Here is a 15305-nt window from a genome sequence, read left to right as displayed (position 1 = left end):
TTTTGAGAACAGAGGGCTAACATTAGAAATAAGTGTTACAAGTTGAGAAGGCCCCAGGAACGCAATTAAGTAAACCTGCAGCTAAGACAAAGTTTGGAAGATCAGAATAGGGCAAAGGTTTTATTTCACTAACACAGAAATAAATCCCATTGCATACATTTACAGAGATTTATGATTAGTAAATATATGCCTTGAAAATATTGGGTAGTAAAATCATTATTCACTAAAAATTAATAATCACTTTTTAAAGTTTAATTATGTGTAATTGTGCATAATTATACAATCTAGTTATACATACATAATTATAAATAACTGAAAAATATTTGCTTATTTATCTAGGAAATATTTTATTTCACAAGCTGAAGCAAAAAAATATTAAATATAATAATTTAGTCTTCATTAAAAAAACATGAACTTGTAATCTCAGTGAAAATAATTGCTGCCTATTCACTATTATTATTTGCAGAGGATGAAAAGGTAGGGAAATTAAGTGAATAACTTACTTGACTGAATAAGTCAAGTAGAAGCTTCAAATTAAACCCACATATGTTTTGATATCTAGTGACTTAATTGTTAAAAGAGAAATAGGTGAGGATAGGAAGAAATGTAGCAGAAAGCATGGATGAAGAAGGAATGAAAAATAAAAAGATTGTCAGACTACACAGAAGCATTGTGTCTCTACATTAATTTTTTTCTCTGAGAAAAAAGAATAGTTTAGCTGTGGACATGCCAAAAAATTTATTGACAAAAATATTTTAATAGGAATCAAACCATTTCTGATGTATAAGTCATCCCCAAATCTTTTTTGAGTTTACAATCAGACCACTAACTTCATAGAGCAAAGATTATACTTAGTCAGGAGAAAGACTGATGATTTGAAAAAGCTATATCATATAATGAAATTCACAAAATTTGAAATTATTTAAACATGTACTTTATAATGATAAATGGATAATAATAAAATTATGTCAAAATCAATTACAATAAGTTTATTCAGAATTTGAATTGATTAAATAAATTTTCATAATGAGATAAGTACAAAAAAAAACAGTCAGAAGATGAAACTTAATGGCTAAGCAGAGAGAAAGGGTGGCAAAGGATAATATCACTTTAAATTATGAACTTGTTCATAAATTTTATTTAGAAAGAAAGATGTGAGCAGAATGGATATTCTATAATAACAAAACTACTATGTAATAATTGTAAGTAGGACCACTTCTTAAAATTGAGAAAATCATTTAAAAACAAATTCAATTTAAATATAGATTGATCAAAGGTCCAACTAAGTAAAGTAATCCTGGGGGCAGTTAAATATGAAAAGCAATGGAGGATAAGAAAAAAAAAAACAAATGAAAATAAAAAGATTCCCAATGATTTATATAACAAGTTGCTTTGTATAATCAAGGACAGTGTAGCCACTTTGATTCTATCATGACAATTCTGATGTGCTTATAGAAGAGGTATAAATGGTACTAACAAGAACAAAGGTGGAAAGTAGCAAGATATGAACAAGCATACATTGAAGGGATCTCTGCTGGAAATAGAACAATGAAAAAGCACTAAGACAGACTCCAAACAATAGAAAAATACTTAAACCTTATTAATACCAATGAAATAGTTTAACTGAGAAGAACAATGTACTTTCTTACATAAACAAAAATCTTCATGATATCATCTTTAATACTAGAGAGCTAGGAGTTTTCACAAATGATATTCAACAATATATAGTATTTTTACTACCTTTAAAATGCACATAAGAAGTAGAGAACATAAAATCTCACAGTACTTATCATTTGTTGATTATGAGAAATCATTTATTTTAATAGAATAAAGCACTACTTTAAAGGCTATTCCAACAAAGTATCTCCTATTAACCCATAAATCATTCAGGAATCTTTAAGAGATATAACAAAGAAATAAATTTTATCAATAATTTCTTGATTGTATATTGTTGGAATCCTTACTAACTGCTAAGTAATTAGAGTTGATCTAATCTTACAAGAAGTTGTTTTGGCCAGAACCTGAAACAAGGTACTAAGTAGAACTAAGTTCAATGAGTTCACACCTCCCTTGAAGCTCGTTGGGCCAGAGAGCACTATGGGAGAAAACCCATAATCCCTCTCTCTTGTATCCCACAATTCCTCCCTCTTGGATAAAAGAAACAGACAGAAGCTCTCGGTCAGATTTCAGTAGAGTTACGTCAGAAGCCCTCTCTCCGAGGCAAGGCAGAATATTTTCCACTTGGCTGGCTGGTGGCAGAAGTGTTCTTCAGAGAGAGGAAGACGCTACAAGTCGAGATTTCAGCGGAATGACATGAAGAGTTGGAGCTGGCTGGAGGCTGAAGAAAACTGAGGCAGAGGCTGAAGGACCAGACCTTTGGATTTGGTGACATTCGGAGAGAGCTCTTGGAACCAAGCAGAGAGATAGGCCTCTAAGCTAACCAGGCTAGAAGAAAAAAGCTCACCACATTTTGGCACCCTGAATGTGGGACTGACAGACCCCTCAGTGGATTTCAGTGGAAAAGCTCCGATCCTGATTCAAGTGGAAAAACCTTTGATCCTGATCCAGTGGAAAAGAATCTTCAACCCAGAAATTAGAGTGAGTACAACAAAGAAATTTTGTTAAAAGAGTTAAAGTATAATTTCATCTAAGATGGGACAGATATTTAGAAAACAGCCTGTTTCTGTTCAAGGAAAATGTTTAGAGAGCATTGTCAAAGTTATGGAAAGCCAAGGTTTAATTATAAGTTTACAGCAAATCACTGAACTTTTACAAACTGTAAAGGACATATGTCCTTGTTTCTCTCTTGATAAGGAATTAGATCTAAATGAATGGAAATTGGTTGGAGAGGATCTTTGTCAATTCTATGATAAAAATGGGCCTAACTCAATAATTAATACATATAATGTAATACAATTGGCTATAAGAAGTTATTTAAGTGATAGAATGATGAAAAGGAAAGTACAGGAGGAAAAATTGCCAACTTTACTAGGTGAAAAGGAGGACGAATCAGATGAGAATGGAGTTAATTACAATTCTGAGTATGATACTTCACAGCAGGAGGAATTAAGTGATTCCACATCTCATGACCCTCCCCCCGCAATTAACCGTTCATGGGTGGAACAAGGGGGAGGGAGGGAGACAGAAACACAGTCAACTTCTCCTGTAAAGCAGAATTTGACAAGATTAGAAGAGGCATTAATTAAAGCAAAAAATGAAGGAGAAGATATATCTGATCCCATAATAGTGTATGAGCAAATTTCTAAGGCTGCAATAAAAGCTTGGAATTCTCTCCCTGGACAGAAAGATGGAAATAATGCTTTCACAAAAATAGAGCAAGGTCCCAATGAACCTTTTGCAGATTTTGTGGGACGTTTACAAACAGCTGTAATAAGAACCATTGGAGACAATGCAGCAACAGAAATAATGACTAGACATTTGGCTAAGGAAAATGCCAATGAGATTTGCAAGAGAATTATATGGGGGCTAGACAAAAATGCTTCTTTAGAGGAAATCATAAGACGCTGTGCCACAGTGGGCACAAATGCTTATTATGCCCAGACTATGGTGAACTTGGAAAGACAAGGTCCTTCTTGGCAAAGGAATTATAGAGAAACTCGTCGATGTTTCCAGTGCGGAAAAATTGGACATCTAAGAGCCCAATGTAGAAATCGAGATAAAGTGAGAAGACAGGGTGAGAGAAAACCCAAAACCCCATGTCCAAAATATAACCAAGGCTTTCACTGGGCCTCTAAATGTATATTGACCCAGAGGAATGAGAGGCAGGGCCCAGCTCTAAAGTATCAATCAAAGGACAGGTGGGGCATGATAGCAGCTGAGGTTACACCCAGAGAGACTTTAGAAATTCAGAACTCTGATGTCATCAACCAACAGAAAAGCAATCAGGATTACAGTTGGGAAGAATACAGGCCTTTTAAGACAACAAGACAATATCCAATGCAAACAGCTCCAATGTAATTACCAGATGATGAGGAGAAATCCCAAAAGTGGTAAATAGAAGAGAATTAGATAGGTTAAGTGCTTGGGGAAGAGGATCTGCTTATATTTCCACAGATGAAGAAAGAATCAGATGGCTGACAATGAGACTGTCAAAAGGATTCTTAAAATCTTCAGAAATCATTGGGTTCCCTGAGATGAAAAATTGTTGATGAGACTTTTTGCAGTACTTCAGAGCTTACAGGAATTATTAGATTCCTGGCACATGAACTAATGGACAATGGATTCCTTATGGACTATTTCTAGGACTTATGGACATTTGTAAATTTTCAGGTCGATTTATGTTGTTACATTACTACTAGCCTGTGTTATATTACTATGTGCTTATGTATTTTAAGCAATTGCAAGAATCATTGGATTTCTTGAGATGAAAGATTGTTGATGAGACTTTTTGCAGTAGTTAAATTTTCATGTTGATTCATGTTATTTGTTACATTACTACTAGCCTGTGTTATATTGCTATGTGCTCATGTAAATTATGTATAATGCCTCCCATATTGATGGATTTATGTATACCATGTATATCTGTTACAAAGTTCTGGCCCATATTGATGGATTTATGTATACCCCCTCAGAAACCCCCTATATTTTAAAACAAAAGAAAGGGGGAGATGTTGGAATCCTTACTAACTGCTAAGTAATTAGAGTTGATCTAATCTTACAAGAAGTTGTTTTGGCCAGAACCTGAAACAAGGTACTAAGTAGAACTAAGTTCAATGAGTTCACACCTCCCTTGAAGCTCGTTGGGCCAGAGAGCACTATGGGAGAAAACCCATAATCCCTCTCTCTTGTATCCCACAATTCCTCCCTCTTGGATAAAAGAAACAGACAGAAGCTCTCGGTCAGATTTCAGTAGAGTTACGTCAGAAGCCCTCTCTCCGAGGCAAGGCAGAATATTTTCCACTTGGCTGGCTGGTGGCAGAAGTGTTCTTCAGAGAGAGGAAGACGCTACAAGTCGAGATTTCAGCGGAATGACATGAAGAGTTGGAGCTGGCTGGAGGCTGAAGAAAACTGAGGCAGAGGCTGAAGGACCAGACCTTTGGATTTGGTGACATTCGGAGAGAGCTCTTGGAACCAAGCAGAGAGATAGGCCTCTAAGCTAACCGGGCTATATTGGGATAATAAAAGATCTGAACTTTTATCACCTGGCTGCTTTTTGAGAAGAAAAAGCTCACCAAAAAGCTCACAACAGTATATATCATGCAAGATATAAGCAGAGAGAAATACACCGTTTCTCTCCAAAAAAAATCACCAATATGGTAAGAAATCTAGCATTGTCAAAGTAGAAGTATTTCTTCTAAATACTCCTGCTTGAAGATTAATATTCTGCTTTTGTCAAGTTCTAGAATACTGGAGACCCACTTAGAAGTGACACATTATTATTCAAAGAAGTTTGGCCTTAGAGTCTACATGTGAAAGACCAAGTGGAAGAAGAATGAGTAGTGCACAAATTATGCCATGAATTTGGAAAGACATGTCTGTGTGTGTTCATGCACACTAATATATGTGTGTTTGCATGCACATATATTTGTTTAAGTATATAAACACACACACACACATATGTGTGTGTGTGTGTGTGTGTGTGTGTATGGATATGTAAAAATAGATACATATATATAAATACAATTTTTTTGTGTGTGTTTATAGAGACATATGTAGATATAGCACCTATGGACAACAAAGTAGTTAAAGAATTAATTTGGAGTAGCATAGATTGAATTGTCTTTAGGAAATTGTTAATAGAACCTCATAGTGAGGAAACTCTAAATACTGCATCAGACCATCATTTGTTCCAAAAATTATAATCTCAGTGAATTCTGGATCAGTAAGAGCTTAAATGGGTGACAATTATATACAACTATTAAATGTCAGAAGTAGAACTATGTCTTCCTTACTCCAAACCCTGCTTTCTCTCCCCTTCTAGGTGAATAATGACTAATAGATATATGTAAAACAATAAGTCACTAAATATTGATTGTAAAAAATAATCTTGTTGATAAAAGATAAAATGATGAAGCATATCTCTCTCTTCTCAGAACATATAAGGGAATATGATGTGAAGCATGGTTACCTATTGTATTGGTTTTATTGGTTAGTTTTGTTTACTTGTTTTTCTTTGTTTTTCAAGGTTGTGTGTAGGGATGAGAATGTGGTGTATGAGGAAATCTCTATTACATATGCACAGTATTAATAAAAAAATAAATAGGTAAGAGAATTATAATTATGTCCTGAGGTACATCTAACTATTGCACTGGAGATGAGCAATAAAATAAATTTGAAACTTTAACAGAAATAACATATAAAATGAGAGAGCTAGATTAGATACCTCTCAGAGTCCTTCGATTTCTAAATCTAGAAACTCTTATGAAATACGAACAAATTTGATAACATTTTATTTTTTATTTGATCTGCTCATTTACTTACTTGCAGGATTTTTTTTAACACTGAATGAGTAGTTAAATAACAAAAATGTTTCTTCAAGACATTCAGTATCTTCGTACTATACCATCTTCCCTAGTTGAATAGACCTAACACTTTAAGAACATATCAAACCAATGATCCCTAAGATATACCCTTACTATCAGAGAATCATAAAATCTGAGAGTTAAAAAGGAGATTGCAGTTTATTTATTCAAATGCATTACTTATTATCCTTGATCTAAAATCTTGTGGCATGAGTTAAGTATCTATTGGTAAGAACTCATTTTATATCTAGCAATTATTTAACCTGAAATAACTCATTTCTAATGGTAGTATTTCATGCATCCAAAATAGGTTATTGGCAGTTTATTTGAGGTTTAAGAGCAGGGTGAGAGGGAATCATTGCTATAGTCATTAATCATGTAGGGATTCATGTATCCTGACTACAAGCCAACTGTAATTATGGATCATCAGCTGAATTTAGGATATTGCTATGGATAATAGAAAGCAGAAAAAATCTACAACAATAGCCACAATAGCAAAGAAATGAATAATACTCATTGCTCTTTTTTATATTTACTAGATTTTAGTGGCATAAATGGCCCAAGAAATGCATTAAATTACTTGGGAGCATTTGAATACTTATGATTTTCAAAATATCATGCTAGATATTATAATGAAGAAAGATCAGCCAATTACCAAATATTAATAGAGTATTAACTGCACTAGGTACCAAAAACAAATTGGAAACTTAGTGTGGTCTCAAGGAAAAAACAATCTACTAGATTAAATAACATATGGACATATAAAATATATTCAGGGTAACTGTAAAATAATTTTTAAAAGGATATTAACAGTTTAGAATATCATCCAAGGCCTAATGTAAAAGTTTCTTGAACTGGGTTTTGAAAAGAACTAGGGATTCTCAAAAGTTGAAATAATGGATTATACTGAAAAAAATAATAGTGCAAGAGAAATGGGGGTGATAGGGTAGCCTGTGAAAATTTCTGGAGATGAGAAATGAAAAGGAATGAATAATATTATTGAATGCAGTCTGGTTAGTAGAATTCAGAGGATCTAAGTTCAAGTCTAAGCTCAGCAACTTATTCATTATATGATTTTGGTAAATTTATTTAACTTGCCTTGATCCCAGTTTCCTCATGTCTAAAATAAAGATACTAATAGTACCTACCTTAAGGGTTGCCATGAGGACCAAATGAGATAACCTTCATAATGTATCTTTCAAATCTTAATTTTTTAATGTAAATATTGGTTATAGACAAACTTGTTAACAAACAGTTGCTGTTTTTCAAATAGTATGCAACATTTTAATAGTGCCTGTCCTTACCGAGTTTATCTGTATAAAAAGAGCACACGTGAGTCAGTCATATGATTATTATCAGCAACTATTGCTTCTATTTTTGCTGTATACATGACAATTTTTACTAGATACCAAGTTAAGAAAAAAAAAAGAAAGTACTCTGCTTTTGTTCTTTAAGGAGCTCATGGGGTAGAAATCACATATAGTCAAATAACAAGTAGATTGTATAGTTTACAAATAACTTTCATGGTGACTACATATGTTGCTATTGAAGACAGATGGCTATGTTTATTTTTTGAACTTTGCATGCTGTTAAAGATGTCCATGCATCTTTCTATCTTGGAATCACTATTTTCCAAAGAATTTTCTGAGCTGTGATTAAAGATTTTCTTTATATATAAACACAGAATTTTCCCTAGACTAAAAATCCCCTGCTGAACTTAGAATCTGACAGTTATGTCTATAGCATTTTCAATTATTAATTACATAGAGCCTACAGTTTCCAAACTTTAAAATCAAAATACTGTCTTTGTATGACAATTGAACAAAAGCCATTGGTTTCATTAGAGGTTAAAATGTAGCCCAAGCTGTCCAAAGAAAAGCATACTGAACAAACTTAGTAGACGTGGGGAGCTATGATTAAGGGACAAATTCATTAGAAGATTTTATCTGGTAAGTAAAATCAATCTTTTTTTTTTTTTTTTTTGGTTGGTTGGTTGTTAAGACCATGAAGTGACATTTCACAATTAAACTTTGACTCAATTTCAGCATGCAAAAGTAAGAGAACACCACAAAATATTAAAGGTACTCATGGTAAAAGAAAGAGGCATGAATGTAACACATAACAGACTTTCTTAGGGAGATGATCTTGGAAAGGGGAAGGGGGAATTATAAATCATCTGGCAGTAAGGGTCATACTAAGGAGTTAGTATGCATATATATATGTGTGTGTGTGTATGTTTATATATATGCACATATACATATATGTATATGTATTTGAATATGTATAAGTGCATACATGCATACATACATACATATGCATAGACATTAAAATAATGGGTGTAATCTAACCCATCTCCTTGCAGCATTATTTTTGCATGCTAAAAATGTCCCAATTTTTCCCACGTATGTATTTTATTTTATTTTTACATGCATGTTAACTTTTTAAATATACATTTCTTTATGAATCATATTGGGAGAGAAAAATCAGAATAAAAGAGGAAAACCACAACAGAAGGAAACAAAACAGAAAGAAAAAAGTCAACATTGTGTTTCTTGATTTACATTCAGTTTCCATAGTTCTCTTTCTAGATGCAGATGTCATTTTCTATTCCAAAGTTTATTGAGATTTCCTTGAATCACTGAACTACTGAGAACAACCAAGCTTAATTGTTGATTATGGCACAATCTTGCTGTTACTGTGTGCAATGTATTTCTGGTTCATCTTGTTTCGCTTAGCATCAATTCATGTAAATTTTTCCATGCCTTTCTAAAATCAGCTTGTTCATAATTTTTTAAACTAGCAATAATATTTCATTGCTTTCATATACCATCACTTATTCAACACTTCCCTAATTGATCTACTCTTTTTTTCCAATTCTCTGCTACCACAAAAAGTTGCTACATTTGAGACCTTTTCTCTTCTGTAGGATTTCTTTGGGATACAGAACCAATAGTGATACGAGATGGGTCAAAGTATGCACAGTTTTGTAGCCCTTGGTACATAGAATGGACATTTCACAATTTGACTAAAAATGCATTGTTAGTGTCCTAATTTTTCCATACCCCCTCCAATATTTATCATTATCTTTTCTTGTCATCTTAATCAATTTGAGATATTTGAGATGCTTTAATTGCATTTCTCTAATCAATAATGATTTGGAGCATTTTATCATAACAATAAATGACTTTATTTTCATCATCTGAGAATTCTCAGTTCATATCCTTGACCATTTCAATTGTAGTAAGTCACAATTTTAATGTGTGTGTATTACATTATTACACAATATATATGCATGTAACGACCACACTAGCACCCAGGACACCCCAGAATCACTCAGAGTCAGGATAAGCAAAAGTCCTTAATCTTTATTCTCAGTCCCCAGACACAGGATTGAACAGAATGGAAGCAGATTCTCTGTGACCTTCCTCCTCCCTCCTCTACTGCCAAGAGTGTCCCTGGCTAGCTTTTCTCCACCTCCTTATCCCTTCTAGAATCCTCTATACAATCCTACAATCATTGATCTAGTACCAATAGTGAAAAGGACCATTTTCCAAGCATATGCCCATAAAGTACTGTCCAATAGGTAGTTAGCCTCAAGCACTCTGCAGTCCTGACCTCAGTGCATTGAATTCAATAGTTTCATCCCTCTACATATGCATGCACATTCCAAATGCATACATATATGTACACATGCATACACATATGTATATATAGGAATAGGTAGATATGTATAAATGTATATGTGTGTATGTACACACATATACATTTATACATATCTATAAATTTATTTATTTTTCCATATTACAGACATAATGGAATTCCTAACTCCATGAGGATAATCTCTACCTGGGTGGTAGGAGGATCTTTCAAGTGCATGACATTGGCAGGAAATAAGAAAATAGCAGGAAGTGATTTTAATTATATCTTATGCCACTATTTAAATGTTTTGCCCTGTTTTACCCAATAAAAGCAACCATTCTTTTTGCATACTATTTTTTATTCATTGTATCAGTCATGACTTATTTGAAACTGAGAAGTACAGTAAATCAGGAGAATTTGAAACCTATATTGATGAATTGGAACTTATCTAGAAAAAAACAAGTATAAGATTAAGAAGAGAGGCATTAGAGATAATTTCTAAATTATTATTAAGATTTCACCTTAAATCTCTTATATGAATCAACATAGTAGATCTGTTTAATTTTGTATTGGAGCTCAGAGGAAACTGATATGAGCAATCTGATTCAAGAAAATGATAAATTTTAATCATCTGAATGATAAAATTTATTGCAAATGATTCTATAGTGTGTCAATTGTCATGGATGCAAAGTAATGTAAGATATAATCTCTGCCAATATAAAATCAGAGATTTATAAATAAGAGAAAAAATAAAATATTAAATCACAATGTTTGATTTCTAGTTATGAAGTAAGGCACAAAATTAGTGGTGTGTAAGGCCACAAAACTAATATCTGAAGTATTTGAACCTTCTTCTTCCTTTCTCCAAACACACTGTTCTATCCACTGCAATATGCTGCTTCTCTCCTCAAAAGAGGGTATAAAGAAAACAGATATGGAATTTATTTTCCATCTTTTCTAGTCTAAGAATTAAAAGAAATTATATTCTATTTTCTCTGAAACAGTTTCCTTAAGACCAGTTCATACTACCTGCCATTTTACTCCCTACGCATATCAGTTCTTTTTAAAGTACATGAGAACAGGATAAATGCATTTCTGATTTACAGGCTGACACGTTTCCTGTGATTTTTAAATCACTTTCAGCCTACTTCGTAGGAAAACAACAACAACAAAACCAAGTCAACTGTGATTGATAACTTCAGTAATTTACCCCATAAGCAATATTCATTGTAATGGAAACTACAATAACTGTTTTTTTTTTCCATCTTATCTCTTTTAGCCATTATATTTTGGCAAGTATTCATGTTGTTCAAGATGATACTAATTTTTCATTTTGTCATAACATAACATTTCATCATCTTGGCAATATAGTTTCAATATGCATGTAAAACTTTTTTTTCTTTAAATGAGATACAATTGATATTTCAGGTAAATTAGTAAATCTGAAATCTAGAATACTTAGGTTAGAATATCATCTTTGAAAAAGATTAGCTGTGTGATCTTAGTCTATTCAGTGAATATCAACCTTAATTTCCTTATCAGTGTAATGAAAATAAGAATAGCCACAGGATTGTTGTAAAAATGAAGTAAGGTAATTTATTAAAAGGTTTTTGTAAATCTTAAAGAAAAAATCATTTTTCCTCAACTGATGAAAATGGCTTGGACATTAGAGTTATCTGTTCATAAAAAAATATGAAAATATTATTGTTCATTACTTGATTTACAATTGCTATTTTTTAATGTGAGAAATAATTTTATATTGTTTGCTTCATTATTAAATTTATACTTTTTAAGGATTTTCATTGTTTCTATTTTAGTATTTCAGTTATTCTTAATAACAAGAATTCTTCAGATTATGGCACAATAATCTCTATAGAAGTTTATATAAAGGCACAAGAATAACATTTTACTTTTTGCCCCCTTTTTTATTTTTTTGTGTGAAAAAAAAAACAGAATAAGAACAAATGGAAAATGGAAAAAAATACAAAACAAAATAAAGCAAAACAAAAGAGAACATTATCATGTATTAAGCAGAATATCAGAGAGGATTCATATTATAAAACAACAAATTACCAGATCAAGAAAGTATGTATATTAGTACAAGAAATTACATTCATGAATGACCATTTTTTCTTTACTTCTTTGTAAATTGTTCTTTGGTTCTCTGCTGCTCACCTTATTTCCCTTATTCTTTTCTTCCCTTTTTCATCCTCCCCCCACACCCAAGCAAGCTACATTCAAAAAAAGATATATTTATGTATACATATAGAAATATATAGAAATATATACATACTCACCCCTACCCCACCCTCACATACATGTCTTTTTTGTCCTTCTGCCTCTTTAATTAAATTTTTCTCCCTAACTTGCCTTGCTATTACTTAATCTCCTCCTATTCCAGGATCCCTCCCTTGTCTTCTTTGCTCACCCTTTGCTTTTCCATTTACTCATCCTTCCCTCTTTATTTCTTTATAGATTTTGGATGGTGATATAACCTTCATGGTATCTATGTAGTGTTACCTTTTGAACCCATTCCTGATGTGAGAAGGTTTTCAGAACTATGAGCCCTCATCTCCTTTCTAATGCCTTTGTGTCTGTTGTTCTTCTGCACCTCATTTGTATAACATGATTGATATTTTTACCTTAGCTCTGCCAGTCTTTCTTTTGGGCTCCCCTATTGTTGATGTGAATCTTATATACATACATATATATGTATATATGTGTGTGTGTGTGTACACATATATAAGGGTGTGTGTGTGTGTGTATATATATATATATATATATATATACATATATAAAATATAATTTATCCATGTTTAAACAGTTTATCCATGTAAAGTTTCTCAAAATTGATCTTTCATATTGTCTCTTATATGTTAAAATTTCTGTTCTTGGTTGATAGAAAGTCCTAAAAATTTGTAAGTTCGTTGAATGTTCATTTTTTTTTCTCATTCATGATTAGATAATTTTGCTGGATATGATATTTTTGGTCACAGGTCTAGTTCTTTTGATTGTTGATAGATATGATTCCAGGACCTGCAGTCTTTTTATTGTACCTACTGATAAGCCTTGTACAATTCTAATTGTATTTCTAGCATATTTAAATTGTGTTTTTTTCTTGTTTCTTGCCAAATTTTCTCTTTGATCTGGAAATTTTGAAATTTGTTTTTCCACACAGGATCTCTTTGAGGTGGTGATTGGTGGATTTTTTCTATTTCTACTTTCCCTTCATGTTCTATCATTCCAAGACAATTTTCTTGGATTATTTCCTGCATTACTATGTCAACCTTCTATTTTTGGTCAGAATTTTCTGGCAATTCAATTATTCCTATATTTTCTCTTCTTGATCTGTTTTCCAGATCTGTTATTTTTAATAAGATTTTTTCACATTTGGTTCTGTTTTCTCATTCTTTATAATCTGTTTTGTTATTTCTTGGTCTCTCTGCTTCACTGGCTTCCTCTTGCCCAATTCTAATTTTCAAAGCTTTTTTTTCATCTTTGAAACTCTGTACCTCTTTTTCTAGTTGGTTAACTTTTTTCTATAAGCTTTTGTTTTTCTTAGATGGTCTTAATTTTTTCCATAGTTTTTCCTCAATGTCTTTCACATGATTTTTGAATTTTTTTTTGAGTTCTATAAATTTTCTCTGGGCAGGGAGACATTTCACATTACTCTTTGGGGTAGAAGTTTTTTATTTTTTTTTATTTTTTTTTTTTATAAACCAAAGTGATCTCTGAAGATAATTACCAGTATTCTTTGTACCCATAATATGTTTCACTGGTGAGGTTCTTTCTTATTTGCTGATTCATTTATTAAAATAAGAGGTATTGGTGTAAATATCTCAAAAGGTGTGTGTGTGTGTAGGGGGGGCTGATGCCTCAAGCTTCCTTTAAGATCCTGACCAGGAACTCTGACCAGGAACCCCAAACTAAGGGCTCCACCCTCCTGCAAGTGCTCACAATGAGCAATACCCCTGCACTGCTACTTCTGCACTCACAGGGTGGTGGTTCTTTCTCACCCAGGGCCAAGTCTCAACAGCACACCTGGGCCTGGCATTCCTAATCAGTTGAGAGTCACTCAGTCTTTCCAGACTCAAAATCCAACTTCACAAACAATCCTGGAGGTGAAAATCTCTGTGATTCCTGTTGAGGCTTCAGCCACACCCAGCTAGTCCAACGGATCCCTACTAGATGTTTCTGGGGAGCTAGTCCTAAGGTATTTGCACTTCTGGCAGGTTAATCCCCACCCCAAGACTTTTCTTCAGATCTTCTCAGGTTGTTTTAAGAGGATCACCATTCTGCCCCAAGTCTTGATTTTTCACTCTATGTTCACAGGTGCAAATTTGTCCTATTTGTGGGTGAAATCTGAGAGCTTGAAATTTATCAACCTATTCCACCATCTTCCCAGAATCTTCCCCAAGAATAATATTTTAAAGGGAAAATGACATACATGTGCATAAATGTTTGTAGCAGTCCTTTTTGTAGTGGCAAGGAATTGGAAACTGAGTGGATGCCCATCAGTTGGAGAATGGCTGAATAAGTTATGGTATATGAATGCTAAGGAATACTATTGTTCCATGAGAAACGATCAGCAGGATTATTTCAGAAAGATCTGGAGAAGTGGATAGAGCACCATCTCTGAAGTCAGAAGGCCCTAAATTCAAATCTGGTCTCAAACACTTAATATTCCTAGCTATGTGACCCTGGGCAAGTCACTTAACCTCAATTGCCTCGGGGGGGGGGGGTGGAACATGGAGAGAATTACATAAACTGATGCTAAGTGAAGTGAAAAGAACCAAGAGAACATTGTATACAACATTAACAAAATGATGCTATTATCAATTCTGATGGAAGTAGCTTTTTTCCACTAATGAAGTGATTCAAGCCAATTCTAATAAACTTGTGATGGAGAAAGCCATCTTCAGAAAGAAGATTGGGGGACTGAATGTGAATCACAACATAGTATTTTCACCTTTTGTATTGTTGTTTGCTTGTTTTTTGTTTTCTCATTTTTCCCCTTTTGGATCTGATTTTTCGTGTACTGCATGATAAATGTGGAAATATCTAAATTAAATTTAGAAGAATTGCACATGTTTAACATATATTAGATAAGTTATTGTCTAGGGGAGGGGGTGGTGGCAAGGGATGAAGAAAAAAATTGGAACACAAAGTCTTGCAAGGGTGAAT

The 15305-nt window shown here is 33.2% G+C and overlaps 1 protein-coding gene across 1 annotated transcript in view; it reads left to right on the top strand.

Moving 5' to 3' along the window:
• Window positions 1-15305, top strand: part of SNTG1 (syntrophin gamma 1) — a 587999-nt gene that overhangs the window by 237081 nt on the left and 335613 nt on the right. The gene's annotated exons all lie outside the window — the stretch shown is intronic.

This window comes from Antechinus flavipes, chromosome 1, assembly GCF_016432865.1.
Source record: "Antechinus flavipes isolate AdamAnt ecotype Samford, QLD, Australia chromosome 1, AdamAnt_v2, whole genome shotgun sequence".
NCBI lineage: Eukaryota > Metazoa > Chordata > Mammalia > Dasyuromorphia > Dasyuridae > Antechinus > Antechinus flavipes.
This window is presented reverse-complemented; position numbering and strand designations above follow the sequence as displayed.